The following is a 27065-nucleotide window of genomic DNA, read 5'->3' as shown; positions in this document are numbered from 1 at the left end:
TGCTGTAATGGCCCTATAGATTGCTCCATAAGGATAATGGCCCCATAGATTGCTCCATGCTGTATAATGGACCCATAGATTGCTCGATGCTGTATAATGGCCCCATAGATTGCTCCATGCTGTAATGGTCCTATAGATTGCTCCATAAGTATAAAGGTCCCATAGATTGCTCCATGCTGTATAATGGTCCCATAGATTGCTCCCTACTGTATAATGGCCCTATAGATTGCTCCATAAGTATAATGGCCCCATAGATTGCTCCATCCTGTAATGGCCCCATAGATTGCTCCATGCTGTATAATGGCCCCATAGATTGCCCCATGCTGTATAATGGCCCCATAGATTGCTCCCTACTGTATAATGGCCCCATAGACTGCTCCATCCTGTAATGGCCCCATATATTGCTGCATGCTGTAATGGCCCCATAGATTGCTCCATGCTGTAATGGCCCCATAGTTTGCTTCATACTGCAAAATGGCCCCATAGATTGCTCCATAAGTATAATGGCCCCATAGATTGCTCCATAAGTATAATGGCCCTATAGATTGCTCCATAAGTATAATGGCCCTATAGATTGCTCCATAAGTATAATGGCCCTATAGATTGCTCCATAAGTATAATGGCCCTATAGATTGCTCCATAAGTATAATGGCCCTATAGATTGCTCCATAAGTATAATGGCCCTATAGATTGCTCCATAAGTATAATGGCCCTATAGATTGCTCCATAAGTATAATGGCCCCATAGATTGCTCCATGCTGTATAATGGCCCCATAGATTGCTCCATGCTGTATAATGGCCCCATAGATTGCTCCATGCTGTAATGGCACTATAGATTGCTCCATAAGTATAATGGCCCCATAGATTGCTCCATGCTGTAATGGCCCTATAGATTGCTCCATAAGTATAATGGCCCCATAGATTGCTCCATGCTGTAATGGCCCCATAGATTGCTCCATGCTGTAATGGCCCCATAGATTGCTCCATGCTGTAATGGCCCCATAGATTGCTCCATGCTGTATAATGGCCCCATAGATTGCTCCATGCTGTATAATGGCCCCATAGATTGCTCCATGGTATAATGGCCCCATAGATTGCTCCATAAGTATAATGGCCCCATAGACTGCTCCATCCTGTAATGGCCCCATATATTGCTGCATGCTGTAATGGCCCCATAGATTGCTCCATGCTGTAATGGCCCCATAGTTTGCTTCATACTGCAAAATGGCCCCATAGATTGCTCCATAAGTATAATGACCCCATAGATTGCTCCATAAGTATAATGGCCCTATAGATTGCTCCATAAGTATAATGGCCCTATAGATTGCTCCATAAGTATAATGGCCCTATAGATTGCTCCATAAGTATAATGGCCCTATAGATTGCTCCATAAGTATAATGGCCCTATAGATTGCTCCATAAGTATAATGGCCCTATAGATTGCTCCATAAGTATAATGGCCCTATAGATTGCTCCATAAGTATAATGGCCCTATAGATTGCTCCATAAGTATAATGGCCCTATAGATTGCTCCATGCTGTATAATGGCCCCATAGATTGCTCCATGCTGTATAATGGCCCCATAGATTGCTCCATGCTGTAATGGCCCTATAGATTGCTCCATAAGTATAATGGCCCCATAGATTGCTCCATGCTGTAATGGCCCTATAGATTGCTCCATAAGTATAATGGCCCCATAGATTGCTCCATGCTGTAATGGCCCCATAGATTGCTCCATGCTGTAATGGCCCCATAGATTGCTCCATGCTGTATAATGGCCCCATAGATTGCTCCATGCTGTATAATGGCCCCATAGATTGCTCCATGCTGTATAATGGCCCCATAGATTGCTCCATGCTGTATAATGGCCCCATAGATTGCTCCATGGTATAATGGCCCCATAGATTGCTCCATGCTGTATAATGGCCCCATAGATTGCTCCATGATGTAATGGCCCCATAGATTGCTCCATAAGTATAATGGCCCCATAGATTGCTCCATGCTGTATAATGGCTCCATAGATTGCTCCATGCTGTATAATGGCCCTATAGATTGCTCCATGCTGCATAATGGCCCCATAGATTGCTCCATGCTGTAATGGCCCCATAGATTGCTCCATACTGTATAATGGCCCCATAGATTGCTCCATAAGTATAATGGCCCTATAGATTGCTCCATAAGTATAATGGCCCTATAGATTGCTCCATAAGTATAATGGCCCTATAGATTGCTCCATAAGTATAATGGCCCTATAGATTGCTCCATAAGTATAATGGCCCCATAGATTGCTCCATGCTGTATAATGGCTCCATAGATTGCTCCATGCTGTATAATGGCCCTATAGATTGCTCCATGCTGCATAATGGCTCCATAGATTGCTCCATGCTGTAATGGCCCCATAGATTGCTCCATACTGTATAATGGCCCCATAGATTGCTCCATAAGTATAATGGCCCTATAGATTGCTCCATAAGTATAATGGCCCTATAGATTGCTTCATAAGTATAATGGCCCCATAGATTGCTCCCTACTGTATAATGGCCCCATAGATTGCTCCATGCTGTATAATGGCCCCATAGATTGCTCCATGCTGTATAATGGCCCCATAGATTGCTCCATGCTGTAATGGCCCCATAGATTGCTCCATAAGTAGAATGGCCCCATAGATTGCTCCATTCTTTAATGGCCCTATGGATTGCTCCATGCTGTATAATGGCCCCATAGATTGCTCCATGCTGTATAATGGACCCATAGATTGCTCCCTGCTGTAATGGCCCCATAGATTGCTCCCTGCTGTAATGGCCCCATAGATTGCTCCCTGCTGTAATGGCCCCATAGATTGCTCCCTGCTGTAATGGCCCCATAGATTGCTCCCTGCTGTAATGGCCCCATAGATTGCTCCATGCTGTAATGGCCCCATAGATTGCTCCATGCTGTAATGGCCCCATAGATTGCTCCATGCTGTAATGGCCCCATAGATTGCTCCATGCTGTAATGGCCCTATGGATTGCTCCTTAAGTATAATGGCCCTATGGATTGCTCCATGCTGTATAATGGCCCCATAGATTGCTCCATGCTGTATAATGGCCCCATAGATTGCTCCATGCTGTATAATGGCCCCATAGATTGCTCCATGCTGTATAATGGCCCCATAGATTGCTCCATGCTGTATAATGGCCCCATAGATTGCTCCATGCTGTATAATGGCCCCATAGATTGCTCCATGCTGTATAATGGCCCCATAGATTGCTCCATGCTGTATAATGGCCCCATAGATTGCTCCATGCTGTATAATGGCCCCATAGATTGCTCCATGCTGTATAATGGCCCCATAGATTGCTCCATGCTGTATAATGGCCCCATAGATTGCTCCATGCTGTATAATGGCCCCATAGATTGCTCCATGCTGTATAATGGCCCCATAGATTGCTCCATGCTGTATAATGGCCCCATAGATTGCTCCATGCTGTAATGGCCCCATAGATTGCTCTATAAGTATAATGGCCCCATAGATTGCTCCATGCTGTAATGGCCCCATAGATTGCTCCATGCTGTAATGGCCGCATAGATTGCACCATGCTGTAATGGCCCCATAGTTTGCATTATACTTATGGATTGCTAGATAAGACAGAGGGCGCACGGTAGTGACGACACACTCCGAAGACGCTGAAGACACAGGAGTTGCTGGGAACGGGAGAGGTAAGTATTTGAGGAGGGGGCCCCGATGCCAGCGCGCAGGGTAGGACTGGCCTGGTGTGATAGCTGGAAAAATTCCCGGTGGGCCCCGATGAGAGAGTGAGAGAATTGGTAGCGGGGGCTCTTAAAAAGTGCGGGCCCTTTAAAAGCGCAGCCGAAGGAAATGTAGCGTCGCGTGCGGCGCTCATACTATTCAGTGGTGACAGCGGGTGACGCGCATAGTCACATGACTGAGGACGTGTTCTTGGTGGGCGGTGTCACGCACCGCGCTCTGCTTTGCCGCTGGTGGCTGGCAGTGGTGTGTTGTCAGGTGACACGCTGACGTCGCGCTCTCCTCTCCCTGCTCCCCTGCCGGTTTTTGATACGCCGACGCCGCGCTCTGCTCTCCAGTCCCGGCTCCTGCTCCCTTGGAATTGGCCTTGTAACACCGGCTCTCGTCCGGGTATGGAACACCGCACCAGCACCGCGCACCGCCCTCTTCTCTCCTGCTCTCTTGCCTTTTAAGCCGGCTCCTGGGCTGAGTATGCGGTGACCAGCACTCTGCTCTCTCACCATAACCCTGGAAACAAGGCTGCAGGTCTGGCTACAGCTCTCCCTGCTTCAACTTCAAGTCAAGTGCAATATCCACGTTTTTCTGGGTGAGTGTTCCCAGCATTGGTCATCATCCATATATGGAGGGGTTGCAGGCTGGTCACATGGGGACATGGGGCTGAAGGGGGGGCTGGTTGGACCCATGGGGACATGGATGGGGACATGGGTCTGAAGGGGGGGCTGGATGGACCCATGAGGACATGGATGGGGACATGGGGCTGAAGGGGGGGCTGGCTGGACCCATGGGGACATGGGGCTGAAGGGGAGGGGGCTGGCTGGGCCCATGGGAACATGGATGGGGACATGGGGCTGAAGGGGGGGGGCTGGCTAGACCCATGGGGACATGGGGCTGAAGGGGGGGGCTGGCTGGACCCATGGAGACATGGGGCTGGCTGGCTGGACCCATGGGGACATGGATGGGGACATGGGGCTGAAGGGGGGGCTGGCTGGACCCATGGGGACATGGGGCTGAAGGGGGGGCTGGCTGGACCCATGGGGACATGGGGCTGAAGGGGGGGCTGGCTGGACCCATGGGGACATGGATGGGGACATGGGGCTGAAGGGGGGGCTGGCTGGACCCATGGGGACATGGGGCTGAAGGGGGGGCTGGCTGGACCCATGGAGACATGGATGGGGACATGGGGCTGAAGGGGGAGCTGGCTGGACCCATGGGGACACGGGGCTGAAGGGGGGGCTGGCTGGACCCATGGAGACATGGATGGGGACATGGGGCTGAAGGGGGGGCTGGCTGGACCCATGGGGAGACATATGGATGGAGGCATGGGGCTGAAGGGGGGGCTGGCTGGACGCATGGGGAGACATATGGATGGAGGCACGGGGCTGAAGGGGGGGGGGCTGGATGGACGCATAAGGGGACACATGGTGGTGAAGGGGGCCAAGTTGGGGACCTGGATGGACACATGGAGGTGAAGGGGGGCAAGCTGGACACATTGGGACCTGGATGGACACATATAGGTGAAGGGTAGCAAGCTGGACACATGGGGACGTGGATGGACACATGGAGGTGAAGGGCGGCAAGCTGGACACATGGGGACGTGGATGGACACATGGAGGTGAAGGGCGGCAAGCTGGACACATGGGGTCCTGGATAGATATATGGGGTGGGACAGGATGGATATATGAAGGGGGGCAGGCTGGACACATGGAGGCCAGGATGGATATATGGGAGGGGCAGGCTGGACACATGGACACCAGAATGGATATATGGGGGGGGGGGGTCAGGATGGATAGATGGGGGGCCACGCTGTACAAGGGACTTTATTACTGTTTAGGGGCCAGATTGAGGAACTTTATTAGTTTATGATGGCGAGTGGGGAACATTATTACTTTAGAGTCCAATTAGGGACATTATTACTTCTGTAATATAATTTTATTTTTAGGAAACTGTTTTCCGTAAGAGGGGACAAAAGGGGGGTCCTGTTACTGTGCAGGGCGCCACTATGTCGCTTTATTTCTTCAACTGGTGTAGTGTAGAAGCCTGGGGAAAAGTGGGAATGTGCTCTAAAAGAGATCAGTTATTGATAACTGTGTGTTATTTTCTGCAGAGATGATTCCTGGCTGGAAGAAGTGATGGTGGACTGTGCCAGATGAGGAAAAGCGAAGATGAAGAACTTCACCTAGAGACATCACTGGTGAGTCAGTGTATTACTGTACACTTACACTATATAGTATATACAGAGCTCCTGTGTATGTCACTGGTGACCAGTGTATTACCTATACACTATATACAGAGCTCCTGTGTATGTCACTCGTGATAACTGTATTACCTGTACACTACATACAGAGCTCCTGTGTATAATGTCACCGGTGATCACTGTATTACATGTACACTGACACTATATACAGAGATCCTGTTTATAATGTCACTGGCGATCACTGTATTACCTGTACACTGACACTATATACAGAGCTCATATGTATAGTGACAGTGTTGTTAGTATTGTGGTTTGTATTCCTGATCAGTATTGTATTATTTGGTCACTATATGGTGGTAATATGTGGTCTGGTCATGGTGTGGTGATATTTGTCCCTTTTGTATGTGATATTATTGGTGTTGTTATAGTGGATTATGTTGTGTATGGCGGTCATTTGTTCTCGCTGAGATTAACTAGGAAAAGATTTTTTTCCATGAGGCCACGGCTTCACTATCAGTATTTGGTCAGTATTTTTTCTCAGTAGTGAGAGCCAAAAGCAGGAGTGGGTGATAAATACAGAATTGGTGACTTGTTTCTATTCTACCTTTTCTCTGATTGTTCCTCACCTGGTTTTGGCTCCCGCTCCTGAGAAAAAATCCTGACTGAATACTGATAGTGGGGCTGTGGCCTTAGAGATGAAATACTTGGAGCAGAGCGTCAGAGATGCACTCACAGGGGTTCTCCGGGGAGAACAAGTAATCCCCTCTCCACAGGATAAGTGATAACTTATTGATTGGTGGGGGTCTGACTACTGGGACCTGCAGCGATCGGCAGACTGTGGAGCTTTCCTCCCCATTACACTGGAGCTCATGTGCGACTCGACCACTGATCCATTCATTCCATCAGGGGCTGTGAGCGCTGCTCTTTTTTGGAAGCCCCCAAGAGAACGAATGAGGCTGTGGTCAGACGTCCCACCTGTCGCTGCATTTTAACCCCTTCCCGACCCGTGTCACACCGTTTGTGACATGGAAAACAGTTCGTTCCCGACCCATGTCACAGCGTGTGTGACATGGAGGGAAAGAGCCCCTGCAGCGCCCGCGAGCGGGGTCGCTCAGGTGTCACAGTTGCTACTGCAACTAGACAACCTGTAGTTGACCCCACAGGGGGTGGATTAACCCCCCCGTGCCTAAAACCCCTCCGATTGGCAGTTTCACTTTCACTTTTAGTGAAACTGCCAATCGGAATGAATGAAATATTTCACCAATGGAAATTGGTGAAATATTTACTTTCTGGGCATGGCCTGATGCTTATAGCATCAGCCATTGGCTGGGGGGAGTGTCACCTCTGTGTCACCCCCCCAGATCTGATTGGGGGCTAGCGTCACATGGACACTAGCTCCAATCAGATGTCGAGCGGTGTATTTACTATGGCTGACCAAACTTTCCAGATCCATCCCTTCCGTGGAGCCAGAGGAGTTTGGTCACGCCGATCCGCTGCTGCCACAGATCATCTGCCCCGCCGCCGATCGTCTGCCACCTCCATCGCCGCCACCGATCCTCTGCACCCGCCGCTGCCACCGCTGCTGATCTGCCGCCGACCCCCTGCACCCGCTGCTGCCTCCGCTGCTGATCCGCTGCCGGTAGTATCCCCCCCCTTATCAGATTTCCAGCCCCCACTTCCCCCCCCACCCCCCCTCCACCCCCCTTCCACCCCCCTTCCACCCCAGTCCCAATTTCTCACCTGTACCCCGACCTCCGCTCCCTCCCTCTCCCACGTCTTCATCCACCGGCTGCTGCTCTCCTTCTGACAGCCGGTGGACTGTGATCACAGGCAGCAGCAGACTCAGTGTAAATCTCCTGTGCCTGTGATCACACCACCATCCCCCAGTCCCAGGGATCACACCATCATCCCCCAGTCCTAGTGATCTCACCCACCATCCCCCAGTCCTAGTGATCTCACCCCCCCAGTGATCACCCGCCCCCTCCCCCGTCCGAGTGATCACCCCCCCTGCTGCTGCCAGCTACTGCCTGCCGGCCCCTACCCCCCTTGCTGCTGCCGGCTCCTGCCCCCCTTTCTGCCCCTTCTGCCCCAGTGATACCCCCCCTGCTGCTGTTGGCTCTTCTATCTCCTCAGCCCCCCCCTGCGCCCCGTGCGCCTGAGCGCGCCCCCTCCTGCGCCCCGTGCGCCTGAGCGCGCCCCCTCCTGCGCCCCGTGCGCCTGAGCGCGCCCCCTCCTGCGTCCCGTACGCCTGAGCACGCCCCCTCCTGCGCCCCGTGCGCCTGAGCGCGCCCCCTCCTGCGCCCCGTACGCCTGAGCACGCCCCCTCCTGCGCCCCGTACGCCTGAGCGCGCCCCCTCCTGCGCCCCGTACGCCTGAGCACGCCCCCTCCTGCGCCCCGTACGCCTGAGCGCGCCCCCTCCTGCGCCCCGTACGCCTCCACACGTGATTTACACCAAGCACTCACACATACACACGTACACTCATACTAATAATAAAGTTTAGATTTTTTTTTTCCCCACAGCACACAAAATGTCCCGCCCGTCCCGCCCTAGGGCGTACTCAGCTGAGGAGGCATATTCATTTATTGCCTCCGAAGCTGATAGTGAGGGAGAGGACCCCACGTTCCTCTATTCCTCTCATTCTTCCTCCTCCAGTGACACCGAGCCGGCACCAAGACGACGTCAGAGGTCAAGGCATCGTCCGGAGGCCGTGGAAGAAGACCCACAGCCATCTGTAAGTAACCCTCAACCTGGTGCTAGTCAAGCCCAACCTAGCACCAGTGCCCCGGTGTGGACCCCCGTCCCTGAAAATTACGCTCCGCGGATTCCTGATTTCCTTCCCCAATCAGGAATCCAGTTCGAGACAGCAAACCTCAGGGAAATAGACTTTTTCAAAGTCTATTTCTCTGAGGCCATTGTCAGTCTCATGGTGGAGCAGACTAACATTTACGCCCAACAATTTTTGTCTGCAAACCCAAATTCAATGTTTTCTACTTGGAGTCCCGTTGACTCAGTAGAAATGTTAAAATATTGGGGACTGGTACTTCACATGGGGATTGTGAAGAAACCAGAAATCCGTCAATACTGGAGTACCGATATTTTATATCAAACTCCAGTGTTCGGAATGGTGATGACCCGCAAAAGATTTGAGGTCATTCACAAATTTTTGCATTTCAGGGATAACACGGACAGCCTTCCCCGCGATGACCCGAATTTTGACAGACTGTTCAAAATTCGTCCGGTCATAGAACACTTCAGCAACAAGTTTGCTGAAGTGTACGTTCCCCAAAGGGAAATTTCTGTGGATGAATCCCTCATCCACTTCAAAGGGAGGCTTCAATTCCGACAATACCTGCCCAGTAAGAGGGCCAGGTACGGAATAAAGCTCTACAAGCTGTGCGAGAGTGCCTCAGGGTACACTCACAGCTTTAGAGTTTACGAAGGAAAGGATTCGAGGATTCAGCCCCCAGAATGTCCACCTGCTCTGAAGGTAAGTGGGAAAATAGTGTGGGATTTGATCCGCCCACTGCTTGATAAAGGTTACCATCTATACGTTGATAACTTTTATACAAGCATTCCCCTATTTCAGTCCCTCTCTGCCAGAGCTACCGCCGCTTGCGGTACTGTGCGCAGAACCAAGAGGGGTCTCCCTTTGACGCTAATTGAGCAGGTTTTCCCAAAGGGTGAGAGCCGAGCTCAATGTAGCGGCAACATGGTTGTGGTGAAGTACAAAGACAAAAGGGACGTCTTTTTCTTGACCACAATCCATGGTCCCGGCACCACGGCCACCAACGTTAGAGGTACCCCAGCACCGGTCCGCAAACCGGACTGTGCCCTGGGGTACAACAAGCACATGGGGGGAGTTGATCTTTCTGATCAAGTCCTCCAGCCCTACAGTGCGATGAGGAAGGCGAAAGTCTGGTATAAAAAACTGGCCGTGCACATCGTTCAAATGGCACTGTATAATGCATACGTGCTGTCACGATGTGCAGGCCAGACCACCAACACCTTCCTCAACTTCCAGGAGGCAGTGATAAAGGCCCTGATTTTTAGAAGCGAAGAAGAAGCGGGCCCCAGCACCCCTGGAACTCGAGTCTCCCGTGTGGTACCAGGGCAACATTTTCCTGGTGAGGTCACGGTAAGAAAAAGGTGCCGGGTCTGCCATAAAAGGGGGATAAGAAAGGTCACCCGTTTCCAATGTGAAACGTGTCCTGATAAACCGGGACTGTGTTTGAATGAATGTTTCAAAATTCATCACATGTCCCCGGACTAAACACATCCTGACCTTCCCTACAGAACTCACCCACACTAGCATGACATAAAAAACATCACGCACACACACAACAACCTCACGTACACTACAACACACACCAACCTATGTCAGGTTGGTGTGTGTGTTGTAGTGTATGTGAGGTTGTTTGTGTGTGTGTGGTGTATACACCACACCACACACCAAACTCACATACACTACATCTAGATAAGTTCCCTGGGGGGTCTAGTTTCCAAAATAGGGTCACTTGTGGGGGAGCTTCAATGTTTACACACAGGGGCTCTCCAAACGCAACATGGTTCCAATTTGTTAGCGGACACCATGTCGTGTTTGGACAGCCCCTGTGTGCCGAAACATTGGAGCTCCCCCACAAGTCACCCCATTTTGGAAACTAGACCCCCCAAGGCACCTATCTAGATGCATAGTGAGCACTTGGAACCCCCAGGTGCTTCACAAATTAATCCGTAAAAATGAAAAAGTATTTTTTTTTCCACTTTTTCATTTTTACGAATCCAATTTGTGAAGCACCTGGGGGTTCCAAGTGCTCACTATGCATCTAGATAGGTGCCTTGGGGGGTCTAGTTTCCAAAATGGGGTCACTTATGGGGGAGCTCCAATGTTTAGGCACACAGGAGCTCTTTAAACGCAACATGGTGTCCGCTAACAATTTGAGCCGAAATTGTTAGCGGACACCATGTTGCGTTTGGAGAGGCCCTGTGTGCCAAAACATTGGAGCTCCCCCACAAGTGACCCCATTTTGGAAACTAGACCCCCCAAGGCACCTATCTAGATGCATAGTGAGCACTTGGAACCCCCAGGTGCTTCACAAATTAATCCGTAAAAATGAAAAAGTATTTTTTTTTCCACTTTTTCATTTTTACGAATCAATTTGTGAAGCACCTGGGGGTTCCAAGTGCTCACTATGCATCTAGATAGGTGCCTTGGGGGGTCTAGTTTCCAAAATGGGGTCACTTATGGGGGAGCTCCAATGTTTAGGCACACAGGAGCTCTTTAAACGCAACATGGTGTCCGCTAACAATTTGAGCCGAAATTGTTAGCGGACACCATGTTGCGTTTGGAGAGGCCCTGTGTGCCTAAACATTGGAGCTCCCCCACAAGTGACCCCATTTTGGAAACTAGACCCCCCAAGGCACCTATCTAGATGCATAGTGAGCACTTGGAACCCCCAGGTGCTTCACAAATTAATCCGTAAAAATTAAAAATACTTTTTTTTTTTACAAAAAAATTCTTTTAGCCTATTTTTTTTAATTTTCACATAGGTAACAGGATAAAATGCATCCTAAAATTTGTTGGGCAATTTCTCCTGAGTACACCGATACCTCATATGTGGTCATAAACCACTGTTTGGGCGCATGGCAGGGCTCAGAAGGGAAGGAGCGCAATTTGACTTTTGGAGCTAATTTTCCAATCAAAAAGTGAAATGGCGCTCCTTCCCTTCTGAGCCCTGTCGTGTGCCCAAACAGTGGTTTATGACCACATATGAGGTATTGGTTTACTCAGGAGAAAATGGCCAACAAATTTTAGGATGCATTTTACCCTGTTACCCATGTGAAAATTAAAAAATTTAGGCTAGAAAAAAAATTTTGTTAGAAAAATTAAAATGTTCATTTTTTTCTTCCATTTTGCTTTAGTTCCTGTGATGCACCTGAAGGGTTAATAATCTTCATGAATGTAGTTTTGAGTAGCTTGAGGGGTGCAGTTTTTGGAATGGTGTCACTTTTGGGTGTTTTCTGTCATGTACACCCCTCAAAGGGACTTCAAATGTGATGTGGTCACTAAAAAAAATGGCTTTGCAAATTTTGCTGGAAAAAAGAAAATTTGCTGATGAACTTTGAACCCTTCTAACTTCCTACAAAATTTTTTTTTTTTTTTCAAAATTGTGCTGATGTAAAGTAGACATGTGGGAAATGTTATTTATTAACTATTTTGTGTCACATCACTCTCTAGTTTAGCAGAATAAAAATTCAAAATTTGAAAATTGCTAAATTTTCAAAATTTTTCCCATATTTTTGATTTTTTCACAAATAAACGCAAATATTATCGACCTAAATTTAATACTAACATGAAGCCCAATATGTCACGAAAAAACAATCTCAGAATCGCTAGGATCCGTTGAAGTGTTCCAGAGTTTTTAATTCATAAAGGGACACTGGTCAGAATTGACAAAAATGCCAAGGTCTTTAGGGTCAAAATAGGCTGGGTCCTGAAGGGGTTAAAATGGGGATAAGTGTCCTGTCAGGGATAAAACTTCCCCATTCTTCCAATCAATAAGTGATCACCTATCCTGTGTAGCCCATGAATCTGTGATGACTTGTTTTAACCAAAGAAGCCCTTTCATGTAAACTACAGAAATTGTCCATCCCTGTTGTAGTCTGTGCAGAGTAGATGTGAGGAGCCGCCGGTCACTGCTCCACTATAACAGGGAGAGCAGAGAAGAGAGATCTGCATATTGCTGGAGGTGGGCCCCTAGAGTCAGTGTCCCCTGTGGGCCCCAGACACCCCAGTCCGACCCTGCTGACATCTGATTAAGGCCCCGTTCACATGTCAGGTTTTAATCAGTGTTTTTTTTCTAATTTTCATCTGATTTTGGTCAGTGTCAGTTTTTCTCCTCAGTGGGGCATATTTTTTTATATGTAAAGTAAAAAGCTAAAGGTTTCCTCGCCTCGCTTGCCCGGCCTATAGACACTGGAAAACAAGCAGTACAGGCAACATGGTTGGTTCTGGCCATTTTTCTGACAGACTCGTTGACTTCAATAGATGATCTTTATCTACAAATCGGATGAAAATCGGACCGGTCTCAGTTCTGATTTGCAGATCAATCGTCCACAATAAATAGAGCTGTAAACCTGTCCACGGTCTATAACGGAGCATATTCTACCTGCTAGAAGAATAACCAGATGTGAAAAGAGCCATGTGCTATTCTTACAGGGAAGGGGCCACGATTTTATGTTTTGTATTAATAATTATGTAATCAATTATTTTTAATACAAAATTAAATGTACCACTTTATTAGTTTTTTATTTATTTTTACATTGGCCACTAGGGGCTGCCATTTTTATTTGGGGGGTGTGTAAGAAGCGCTCTTACACACCTCATTTACGGCAGCCCTGGCCATAAGAGACAGTAGTCTGTCACCGACCCTTTCTCTAACATTACAGGCCGCTCCTCCTGCCTCTAGCTGTGACCTGGGCACGCCCCCTTGGCTGTTCAGGTCGCAGCCGTGGGAGGAGATTGCAGCCATCTTTGTGGAGCCTGCAGTGTAAGCTGTACATTCCCCCTGTCGTCGCACGCACTGCTCAGTCAGAGCATGCCATGACAGGAACTGCCGGGGAGGAAATGCCTAGGAGTGGACGTCCCGAGTGAGTATCTGCAGCGGCGCCGTGCGGTGATCTCAGCCTCTCAGCTGTTATCACCGCCGACATCTTCAGGCAACACAGACACAGCGCTGCGTGGGAACGTGGAAGGTGAGTAGAAGCGTTTGTTTTGTTTTTTTTCCCTTCGCATTGAATATATGGGGGCATATACCCACCAGGATGGAGGAGGAGGCATATACCCACCAGGATGGATGGAGGGGGGGGGGGGGGGGCATATACCCACCAGGATGGATGGAGGGGGGGGGGGGCATATACCCACCAGGATGGATGGAGGGGGGGGGGGGCATATACCCACCAGGATGGATGGAGGGGGGGGGCATATACCCACCAGGATGGATGGAGGGGGGGGGCATATACCCACCAGGATGGATGGAGGGGGGGGGGGGCATATACCCACCAGGATGGATGGAGGGGGGGGGGCATATACCCACCAGGATGGATGGAGGGGGGGGGGCATATACCCACCAGGATGGATGGAGGGGGGGGGGCATATACCCACCAGGATGGATGGAGGGGGGGGGGCATATACCCACCAGGATGGATGGAGGGGGGGGGCATATACCCACCAGGATGGATGGAGGGGGGGGGGCATATACCCACCAGGATGGATGGAGGGGGGGGCATATACCCACCAGGATGGATGGAGGGGGCATATACCCACCAGGAAGGGGGGGGGGGCATATACCCACCAGGATGGATGGAAGGGGGGGGGGCATATACCCACCAGGATGGATGGAGGGGGGGGCATATACCCACCAGTATGAAGGGGAGGATATATCCACCAGGATGGATGGATGGAGGGGGGCATATACATCTACCCAGGATGGATGGGGGTGTGTGACGCCTAGCTGCGCTTGGTATCACAGATCCTAGCAGGGTGTATTGATGGATTCCTCCACAAGAGGCCCCCATAACCATTCACACATCTCCACCTTCCACCTCAGACCATCAGAGGGAGCCCGTTAGGGATAGATATATAAGGGAAGGTGGAGCCAGGCAGCAGTTAGTCTAGACCGGAGTCGACAGAAAGCAAACCTGTTGAGAGAGTTCCTGCAGTGCAAAAGCCTGAGAGAGGTCAGTCTGCAGTGGAGCACGTTCTAGACTCAGTTGTAGCTCAGAGAGGTGAGCTTTAGGTGTGCCGGCGCCATAAGATCGGTGAAGCGCGGCAACCTGCCGTTAGTGTGTATAGCCTAGTGAGGGCCCGAGTAGGCCGAAGGCGAGTGGAGAGTTAATACATAGGGGGCAGAGGAGCTTAACTAGCTCACCCCGAAGAAGCAGTTACCGGACATCGGGTCCGAAGCTTACCGGGATCTCCACGACCCAGTAAGATATAACCAGAATCCCTGGAGAACTAAAAGTCCCAGTATCGCAAAAGTGCTGATACGTAATAGAGCCAGGAGACACATAGGCCCCTTAAGTCGGGAGCGTGTAATCCAAGAAAAGGCCCTACCACAAGGTCAGCCAGCGCAGGACAGAGACAAAGTTAGGCCTTGCTCCAGGAAGGTCAGAAACTTACTACGCAGAGGCAAGAAACAGGAGGCCCAAAACCCGCTCATTGGGGAGGATCCTGACGTGCACCCTTCACCCTACAGTGCTCTGGGACGTGCCTGAATTTCCATCAGTAAAAGGTACTGAAGTGACAATTGTGTCTGTCCCTGTTCTTGCTCTGACCCGGCTGGGTCTCTCCGTCCTGCTTTCCCCGTCCATACGCTGCCCTGAGGCCTAGCTCCACCTGTGGGAAGCTATACCATCGAGCTGCCTTATCACCGGCCTCAGTGGACTGCGCAGCGCTGGTGATCCTCACCAGAAACCACAGGTGGCGTCACAAACTCTTTTATAAACTTCACAACTCACCAACCCTTTTAAAGGAGCGACCCCAGGGTACGGGCCCGGGAGCCGACCACCGCGACATCCCTAAAGGCCCGGGTACCGAGTCATACCCATTCCCCTGGGCTAGTCAGGGGCATATAAACCTACCCAGGATGGATGGATGGAGGGGCATTTACACCTACCCAGGATGGATGGATGGAGGGGCATTTACACCTACCCAGGATGGATGGATGAAGGGGCATATACACCTACCCAGGATGGATGGATGGAGGGGGCATCTACACCTAACCAGGTTGGATGGAGGGGCATATACACCTACCAGAATAGACTACCCAGGATGGATGGATGGATGGATGGAGGGGCATCTACACCTAACCAGGATGGATGAATGGAGGGGGCATCTACACCTAACCAGGTTGGATGGAGGGGCATATACACCTACCAGAATAGACTACCCAGGATGGATGGAGGGGCATCTACACCTACCCAGAATGGATGAAGGGGCATATACACCTACCCAGGATGGCTGGAGGGGCATATACAGCTACCCAGGATGGATGGATGGAGGGGCATATACACCTACCCAGGATGGATGGAGGGGGCATATACACCTACCCAGGATGGATGGATGGCTGGGGGGGCATATACAGCTACCCAGGATGGATGGAGGGGCCGATACACCTACCCAGGATGGATGGAGGGGCCTATACACCTACCCAGGATGGATGGATGGAGGGGAATATACACCTACCCAGGATGGAAGGGCATATACACCTACCCAGGATGGATGGATGGAGGGGCATATACTCCTACCCAGGATGGATGGAGGGGCAAATACTCCTACACTGGATGGACGGAGGGGCATATACACCTACCCAGGATGGATGGATGGATGGAGGGGCATATACACCTACCCAGGATGGATGGATGGAAGAAGGGATGGAGGGGTATTCGCATCTACCATGGATGGATGGAGGGGCATCTACACCTACCCAGGATGGATTGATGGATGGAGGGGCATCTACACCTACCCGGAGTGGATGGATGGAGGGGCATTTACACCTACCCAGGATGGATGGATGGAGGGGCATTTACACCTACCCAGGATGGATGGATGGATGAAGGGGCATATACACCTACCCAGGATGGATGGATGGATGGAGGGGCATCTACACTTAACCAGGATGGATGGATGGAGGGGCATCTACACCTAACCAGGATGGATGGAGGGGCATATACACCTAGCAGAATAGACTACCCAGGATGGATGGATGGATGGAGGGGCATCTACACCTAACCAGGATGGATGAATGGAGGGGGCATCTACACCTAACCAGGTTGGATGGAGGGGCATATACACCTACCAGAATAGACTACCCAGGATGGATGGAGGGGCATCTACACCTACCCAGAATGGATGAAGGGGCATATACACCTACCCAGGATGGCTGGAGGGGCATATACAGCTACTCAGGATGGATGGATGGATGGGCCGATACACCTACCCAGGATGGATGGATGGGCATATACACCTACCCAGGATGGATGGATGGAGGGGCATATACACCTACCCAGGATGGATGGAGGGGCAAATACTCCTACACTGGATGGATGGAGGGGCATATACACCTACCCAGGATGGATGGATGGAAGAATGGATGGAGGGGTATTCGCATCTACCATGGATGGATGGAGGGGCATCTACACCTACCCAGGATGGATTGATGGATGGAGGGGCATCTACACCTACCCAGAGTGGATGGATGGAGGGGCATATACACCTACCAGAATAGACTGCTCAGGATGGATGGATGGATGGAGGGGCATCTATGCTTACCCAGTTTGGATGGATGGATGGAGGTGCATATACACCTACCCAGGATGGATGGATGGAGAGGTATCTACACCTACCCAGGATGGATGGAATGAGGGGCATATACACCTACCCAGAATGGATGGATGGAGGGGCATCTACCCCTTCCCACGATGGATGGATGGAGGGGCATCTACACTTACGCAGGATGAATGGATGGATGGAAGGGCATCTACACCTACCCAGGATGGGTGGATGGATGGAGGGGCATCTAGACCTACCCAGGATGTATGGATGGATGGAGGGGCATATACACCTACCCAGAGTGGACGGATGGAGGGGCATCTACCCCTACCCACGATGGATGGATGGAGGGGCATCTACACTTACTCAGGATGAATGGATGGATGGAAGGGCATCTACACCTACCCAGGATGGGTGGATGGATGGGCATCTAGACCTACCCAGGATGTATGGATGGATGGAGGGGCATATACACCTACCCAGAGTGGATGGATGGAGGGGCATATACACCTACCAGGATGGATGGATGGGCATATACACCTACTCAGGATGGATGGATGGAGGGGCATATACACCTACTCTGGATGGATGGAGGGGCATATACACCTACTCAGGATGGATGGATGGAGGGGCATATACACCTACTCAGGATGGATGGATGGAGGGGCATATACAGCTACCCAGGATGGATGGAGAGGCCGATACACCTACCCAGGATGGATGGAAGGGCATATTCACCTACCCAGGATGGATCGATGGAGGGGCATATACACCTACCGAGAATGGATGGAAGGAGGGGCATATACACCTACCAGAATAGACTGCGCAGGATGGATGGATGGAGTGGTATCTACACCTACTATGGATGGATGGAGGGGCATCTACACTTACTCAGGATGAATGGATGGATGGAAGGGCATCTACACCTACCCAGGATGGGTGGATGGATGGGCATCTAGACCTACCCAGGATGTATGGATGGATGGAGGGGCATATACACCTACCCAGAGTGGATGGATGGAGGGGCATATACACCTACCAGGATGGATGGATGGGCATATACACCTACTCAGGATGGATGGATGGAGGGGCATATACACCTACTCTGGATGGATGGAGGGGCATATACACCTACTCTGGATGGATGGAGGGGCATATACACCTACTCAGGATGGATGGATGGAGGGGCATATACACCTACTCAGGATGGATGGATGGAGGGGCATATACAGCTACCCAGGATGGATGGAGAGGCCGATACACCTACCCAGGATGGATGGAAGGGCATATACACCTACCGAGAATGGATGGAAGGAGGGGCATATACACCTACCAGAATAGACTGCGCAGGATGGATGGATGGAGTGGTATCTACACCTACTATGGATGGATGGAGGGGCATCTACACCTACCCAGGATGGATTGATGGATGGAGGGGCATCTACACCTACCGAGAATGGACGAATGGAGGGGCATCTACACCTACCGAGAATGGATGGATGGAGGGACATATACACCTACCCAGGATGGATGGATAGAGGGGCATATACACCTACCAGAATAGACTGCGCAGGATGGATGGATGGAGGGGCATCTACGCCTACCCAGAATGGATGGATGGATGAAGGGTCATATACACTCACCCAGGATGGATGGATGGAGGGGGAAATACACCTACTCAGGATGGATGGAGGGGCATATACACCTACCCAGGATGGATGGAGGGGCAAATACTCCTACCCAGGATGGATGGATGGATGGAGGGGCATATACACCTACCAGAATAGACTACCCAGGATGGATGGAGGTGCATCTACGCAAACCCAGAATGGATGGATGAAGGGGCATATACACCTACCCAGATTGGATGGATGGATGGAGGTGCATATACACCTACCCAGGATGGATGGATGGAAAGGTATCTACGCCTACCCAGTATGGATGGATGGAGGGGCATATACACCTACCCAGAATGGATGGATGGAGGGGCATATACACCTACCCAGAATAGATGGATGGAGGGGCATCTACCCCTACCCAGGATGGATGGATGGAGGGGCATCTACACTTACCCAGGATGAATGGATGGATGGAAGGGCATCTACACCTACCCAGGATGGGTGGATGGATGGAGGGGCATCTAGACCTACCCAGGATGGGTGGATGGATGGAGGGGCATCTAGACCTACCCAGGATGTATGGATGGATGGATGGAGGGGCATCTAGACCTACCCAGGATGGATGGATGGATGGAGGGGCATCTAGACCTACCCAGGATGGATGGATGGATGGAGGGGCATCTACACCTACCCAGGATGGATGGATGGATGGAGGGGCATCTACACCTACCCAGGATGAATAGATGGAGGGGCATCTACGCCTACCCAGAATGGATGGATGGAGGGGCATATACACCTACCCAGGATGGATTGATGGATGGAGGGGCATATACACCTACCCAGGATGGATGGATGGGCATATACACCTACTCAGGATGGATGGATGGAGGGGCATATACACCTACCCAGGATGGATGGAGAGGCCGATACACCTACCCAGGATGGATGGAAGGGCATATTCACCTACCCAGGATGGATGGATGGAGGGGCATATACACCTACCCACTATGGATGGAGGGGCAAATACTCCTACCCAGGATGAATGGAGGGGCATATACACCTACCCAGAATGGATGGATGGAGTGGTATCTACACCTACTATGGATGGATGGAGGGGCATCTACACCTACCCAGGATGGATTGATGGATGGAGGGGCATCTACACCTACCGAGAATGGACGAATGGAGGGGCATCTACACCTACCGAGAATGGACGAATGGAGGGGCATCTACACCTACCGAGAATGGACGAATGGAGGGGCATCTACACCTACCGAGAATGGACGAATGGAGGGGCATCTACACCTACCGAGAATGAATGGATGGTGGGTGTAACATACCTGGCGGCGTCCTTGCATGGTGGTCCATCTCCCACTGTGCAAGAGGGCGCACTTGATCTCCTGTCCAGAATGTCTCTCTGGCTTCCCTCCATGCTGTCTGTTTGTGTCTGTTTCTGCTGCTTAAGGGCGGCGCCCGATCACTTCCTGCCTTTTGTACCTGCTGTGGGTCACACCCCTTGTGCGTCCTCAGCCTATTGCTGTCTGTCACTTGGTATATAGCTCAGCAGCTCCCTTCTATCCCTGCCTGAGCATAGTGTTTCCTTCAGTGTGTGCTTGCACTCTGAAGGTGCCAGGTCCCGTCTCTTGTCTCCTGCTTTTTGTATCAGTTCCCGTGTCTGAACTGAGTCCTGTATGTCTCCTGCTTTGCGGTATCAGCTCCCGTGTCTGAACTGTGTCCTGTATGTCTCCTGCTTTGCGGTATCAGCTCCCGTGTCTGAACTGAGTCCTGTATGTCTCCTGCTTTGCGGTATCAGCTCCCGTGTCTGAACTGAGTCCTGTATGTCTCCTGCTTTGCGGTTTCAGCTCCCGTGTCTGAACTGAGTCCTGTATGTCTCCTGCTTTGCGGTATCAGCTCCCGTGTCTGAACTGTGTCCTTTTTGTGTTCTCTGGTCTGTCCTGTCTGAACACGCTCCTTGCCTGTTCGTTCCGCCTTCTAGTGGCCGATTTCCTAGACCCGCTCCTGCGTCTGGTCTGTCCTGTCTGAACACGCTCCTTGCCTGTTCGTCCCCCCTCTCTGGGGGCCGTATTCCCAGACCCGCTCCTGTATCCCTCTGCAGTGTCGGTCTCCTCCGTACACTCAGTTCCAGTCTGAACTCTCTCCTGTCCTTTACCTGTTTTGCCTCTATGTCCGTTCCCTTCCTTTTTCTGCAGAGTCTGAACTCGTACCTAACTCCTGCTTGTTGTCTCTGCAAGTACTGTGTGAGTATCTGGCTCTGTCTTTCCCTTCCTGTCTGTTCCGTGTGAACAGAGCCCTGTCCTCCCTGCTCAGCCTTGTCTGCACTCTAGCTGTGCTTGCCTGTAACCCTCTGCCTGTATTGTTCCTGAGTCCCGGTGTGTACTGGGTCCTATCCCGCCTGTGTTCCTACCTGCTAGTGCCTCCCTGTCTGCACTCTAGCTGTGCTTGTCTTTACCCCCCTGCCTGCATACCCGCCTGCCTGCATACCAGTCGTGCCTGCCTATACCCACCAGTCTGTGTGCCAGCCTACCAGCCTGTTCCTGTATTCCCCTGTGTGGGTCAACAGCCGTGTCCGGGGTCTGTCCTGGAGTAGCACCTGGTCCCTCTGCTCGGTTCCTCCTTGGTGCACTGGCGTCGTATGCCGTCGTGCGACCCTGGTCGGATCGGGTGAATACTTAGTCACGCCCCTCCAGGCATTCACTCTCCAGCACGGTCCAGTGGAATCACTACCAATCACACGCACACGCCGCTTAGCCCGGGCGTGTGCATAACAGCGGGGCATATACACCTACCCAGGATGGATGGATGGATGGATAGAGGGGCATATACACCTACCAGAATAGACTGCGCAGGATGGATGGATGGATGGAGGGGCATCTACGCCTACCCAGAATGGATGGATGGATGAAGGATCATATACACCTACCCAGGATGGATGGAGGGGCATATACACCTACCCAGGATGGATGGAGGTGCAAATACTCCTACCCAGGATGGATGGATGGATGGAGGGGCATATACACCTACCCAGGATGGATGGAGGTGCATCTACGCAAACCCAGAATGGATGGATGAAGGGGCATATACACCTACCCAGATTGGATGGATGCATGGATGGATGGAGGTGCATATACACCTACCCAGGATGGATGGATGGAAAGGTATCTACGCCTACGATGGATGGATGGATGGAGGGGCATATACACCTACCCAGAATGGATGGATGGAGGGGCATATACACCTACCCAGAATGGATGGATGGAGTGGTATCTACACCTACTATGGATGGATGGAGGGGCATCTACACCTACCCAGGATGGATTGATGAATGGAGGGGCATCTACACCTACCGAGAATGGACGAACGGAGGGGCATCTACACCTACCGAGAATGGACGAATGGAGGGGCATCTACACCTACCGAGAATGGATGGATGGAGGGGCATATACACCTACCCAGGATGGATGGATAGAGGGGCATATACACCTACCAGAATAGACTGCGCTGGATGGATGGAGGGGCATCTACGCCTACCCAGAATGGATGGATGGATGGATGAAGGGTCATATACACCTACCCAGGATGGATGGAGGGGCATATACACCTACCCAGGATGGATGGAGGTGCAAATACTCCTACCCAGGATGGATGGATGGATGGAGGGGCATATACACCTACCAGAATAGACTACCCAGGATGGATGGAGGTGCATCTACGCAAACCCAGAATGGATGGATGAAGGGGCATATACACCTACCCAGATTGGATGGATGCATGAATGGATGGATGGATGGATGGAGGTGCATATACACCTACCCAGGATGGATGGATGGAAAGGTATCTACGCCTACCCAGGATGGATGGATGGAGGGGCATATACACCTACCCAGAATGGATGGATGTAGGGTCATATACACCTACCCAGGATGGATGGATGGAGGGGCATCTACCCCTACCCAGGATGGATGGATGGATGGAGGGGCATCTACACTTGCCCCTCCATCCATCCATTCATCCTGGGTAAGTGTAGATGCCCCTCCACCCATCCATCCTGGGTAGGTGTAGATGCCCCTCCATCCATCCATTCGTCCTGGGTGTCTACACCTACCCAGGATGGGTGGATGGATGGAGGGGCATCTACACCTACCCAGGATGTATAGATGGATGGAGGGGCATCTACACCTACCCAGGATGGATGGATGGAGGGGCATCTACACCTTACCCGGGATGGATGGATGGAGGGGCATCTACACCTACCCAGGGTGAATGGATGGAGGGTCATCTACGCCTACCCAGAATGGATGGATGGAGGGCATATACCCCTACCCAGGATGGATTGATGGATGGAGGGGCATCTACACCTACCCAGAATGGATGGATGGAGGGGCATCTACGCCTACCCAGAATGGATGGAGGGGCATATACACCTACCCAGAATGGATGAATGGAGGGGCATATACACCTACCCAGGATGGATGGATGGGCATATACACCTACTCAGGATGGATGGATGGAGGGGCATATACAGCTACCCAGGATGGATGGAGAGGCCGATACACCTACCCAGGATGGATGGAAGGGCATATTCACCTACCCAGGATGGATGGATGGAGGGGCATATACACCTACCCACTATGGATGGAGGGGCAAATACTCCTACCCAGGATGAATGGAGGGGCATATACACCTACCCAGAATGGATGGATCGAGTGGTATCTACACCTACTATGGATGGATGGAGGGGCATCTACACCTACCCAGGATGGATTGATGGATGGAGGGGCATCTACACCTACCGAGAATGGACGAATGGAGGGGCATCTACACCTACCGAGAATGGATGGATGGAGGGGCATATACACCTACCCAGGATGGATGGATAGAGGGGCATATACACCTACCAGAATAGACTGCACAGGATGGATGGATGGATGGAGGGGCATCTACGCCTACCCAGAATGGATGGATGGATGAAGGGTCATATACACCTACCCAGGATGGATGGAGGGGCATATACACCTACCCAGGATGGATGGAGGTTCAAATACTCCTACCCAGGATGGATGGATGGATGGAGGGGCATATACACCTACCAGAATAGACTACCCAGGATGGATGGAGGTGCATCTACGCAAACCCAGAATGGATGGATGAAGGGGCATATACACCTACCCAGATTGGATGGATGCATGGATGGATGGATGGAGGTGCATATACACCTACCCAGGATGGATGGATGGAAAGGTATCTACGCCTACCCAGGATGGATGGATGGAGGGGCATATACACCTACCCAGAATGGATGGATGGAGGGTCATATACACCTACCCGGGATGGATGGATGGAGGGGCATCTACCCCTACCCAGGATGGATGGATGAAGGGGCATCTACACTTGCCCCTCCATCCATCCATTCATCCTGGGTAAGTGTAGATGCCCCTCCACCCATCCATCCTGGGTAGGTGTAGATGCCCCTCCATCCATCCATTCATCCTGGGTATCTACACCTACCCAGGATGGGTGGATGGATGGAGGGGCATCTACACCTACCCAGGATGTATAGATGGATGGAGGGGCATCTACACCTACCCAGGATGGATGGATGGAGGGGCATCTACACCTTACCCGGGATGGATGGATGGAGGGTCATCTACGCCTACCCAGAATGGATGGATGGAGGGCATATACCCCTACCCAGGATGGATTGATGGATGGAGGGGCATCTACACCTACCCAGAATGTATGGATGGAGGGGCATCTACGCCTACCCAGAATGGATGGAGGGGCATATACACCTACCCAGAATGGATGAATGGAGGGGCATATACACCTACCCAGAATGGATGGATGGAGGGGCATCTACGCCTACCCAGAATGGATGGATGGAGGGGCATATACACCTACCCAGAATGGATGGATGGAGGACCATATACACCTACCCAGGATGGATGGATGGAGGGGCATCTACACCTACCCAAGATGGATGGATGGGCATCTACACCTACCCAGGATGGATGGATGGAGGGGCATCTACTCCTACCCAAGATGGATGGATGGCGGGGCATCTACTCCTACCCAAGATGGATGGATGGCGGGGCATATACACCTACCCAGGATGGATGGAGAAGCATATACACCTACCCAGGATGGATGGAGGGGCATGTATACCTACCCAGGATGGATGGATGGCGGGGCATCTACACCTACCCAGGATGGATGGATGGCGGGGCATATACACCTACCCAGGATGGATGGATGGGGACGCATGGATTCCACTCAGTATCAGCAGATTCTTGACAATAATGTTCAAGAATCAGTGATAAAGTTGAAGTTACGCAGGGGATGGATCTTTCAGCAAGACAATGATCCAAAACACTGCTCCAAATCTACTCAGGCATTCATGCAGAGGAAGAATTACAATGTTCTGGAATGGCCATCCCAGTCCCCAGACCTGAATATCATTGAACATCTGTGGGATCATTTGAAGAGGGCTGTCCATGCTCGGCGACCATCAAACTTAACTGAACTGGAATTGTTTTGTAAAGAGGAATGGTCAAAAATACCTTCATCCAGGATATTAATAAAAGCTACAGGAAGCGACTAGAGGCTGTTATTTTTGCAAAAGGAGGATCTACTAAATATTAATGTCACTTTTCTGGTGAGGTGCCCATACTTATGCACCTGTCAAATTTTGTTTGAATGCAGATTGCACATTTTCTGTTAGTACAATAAACCTCATTTCAAGGCAGAAACATTACTGTGTCCAATAGTTATTACATATATCAAACTGAAATAGCTGTTGCAAAAACACCAATTTTTATAAAACATTAAGCTTAAGATTAATAGGGGTGCCCAAACTTTTTCATATAACTGTATGTTCTAATTATTTTTTTAATATGAACTATTGGCACAATAGTCAATGAATGTGACCTTTTTTCAGTCTCTGTAACTATATAATGGAATCTTACTTATGGGCTATCTACTTTGTTTTAGGTTTTAAGCGCCACTTCTCTGACCGGACTTCTGGAGAAACTTCAGGACAGCAATGTGCTTCTGGATAAAATCATGAAAGGGCTGAATGCCTATCTGGAGAAGAAGAGGCTTTTTTCCCACGGTATAGTCCTTTCACTTGTTGCAATGATTCTATATACTACTTAAAGAAATTTTTTTTTTTCTTATTTAAACGCATTGAAATCATTTTTGGAATTGGATTTCATTAATAATTTTGCACTGTTTGCCTTCTATTGGCTCTGTGTTGCGCTGGCTATTGGACTTATTTTTAATCTGTCTTTTTTCAGCTCCTCTTAGCCGATTTATGACCACAGATCACATCAAAGCTGAATGTGCAGGAAACAAAAAGCCTAACGGTGCAACATTTTTAATGAAACTGAATTGTCGCAAATACTCGCAATTAAATGGGTATTCCCATCTCCAAGATCCTATCCCAATATGTAGTAGGCGTAGTAATAATAATATTAGCAAATACCTCCAATTAGAAGTGTAGTATAGTTCTTCTGATTCGCTATGTCGCTTTCCCCATGTGCAAGGCATTGCAGTAGCTTTGGTATCCATGGTTACGACCACTCATATAGTGACAGTTATTTGCTAGTGGTCGTAACCTAAGCTACTGCAATGCCCTGCACATGGGATAAGCGACAAAGCAAATCAGAAGAACTATACTACACTTCTAATTGGAGGTATTTGCTAATATTATTATTATGACGCCTACTACATATTGGGGTAGAATATTCTGCTGAACAGTCATGTGTTTTTAATGGGGAGAGAGGAGAAAGTCAGTACTGGACACCTCCGGCAGCGGGTTATCTCCCCTGAGAACCAAAAGACCGGGTATTGAAATCCCATCTGCCCGATCCTTCTGGCCCTGACATCCTCTATCGGGGGAGAGTCAGGAGACCCCCATACACATCAGTGGGTAGGCCGGTCCTGCTGCAATCGTCAGGTTTAAACTATTTTAATCCAATGTGTATGGGGACTGAATCTTTACTTTAAAGCTTTGCTTTTCTATTTTCTCACAGACACTGATACAAATGGCGCCTGACCCAATACTTTAATGACATCTTTATCATATTGTGCATTTTCGCTTTAGCTTTTTCTTCCTGTCCAACGATGAAATGCTAGAAATTCTCTCTGAGACTAA

The sequence above is a fragment of the Phyllobates terribilis genome, unplaced genomic scaffold, assembly GCF_046119375.1.
Source record: "Phyllobates terribilis strain yellow unplaced genomic scaffold, ASM4611937v1 Scaffold_435__1_contigs__length_1562282, whole genome shotgun sequence".
Classification (NCBI taxonomy): domain Eukaryota; kingdom Metazoa; phylum Chordata; class Amphibia; order Anura; family Dendrobatidae; genus Phyllobates; species Phyllobates terribilis.
The sequence above is the reverse complement of the archived record's forward strand: the minus strand, read 5'-3'. Positions refer to the sequence as shown.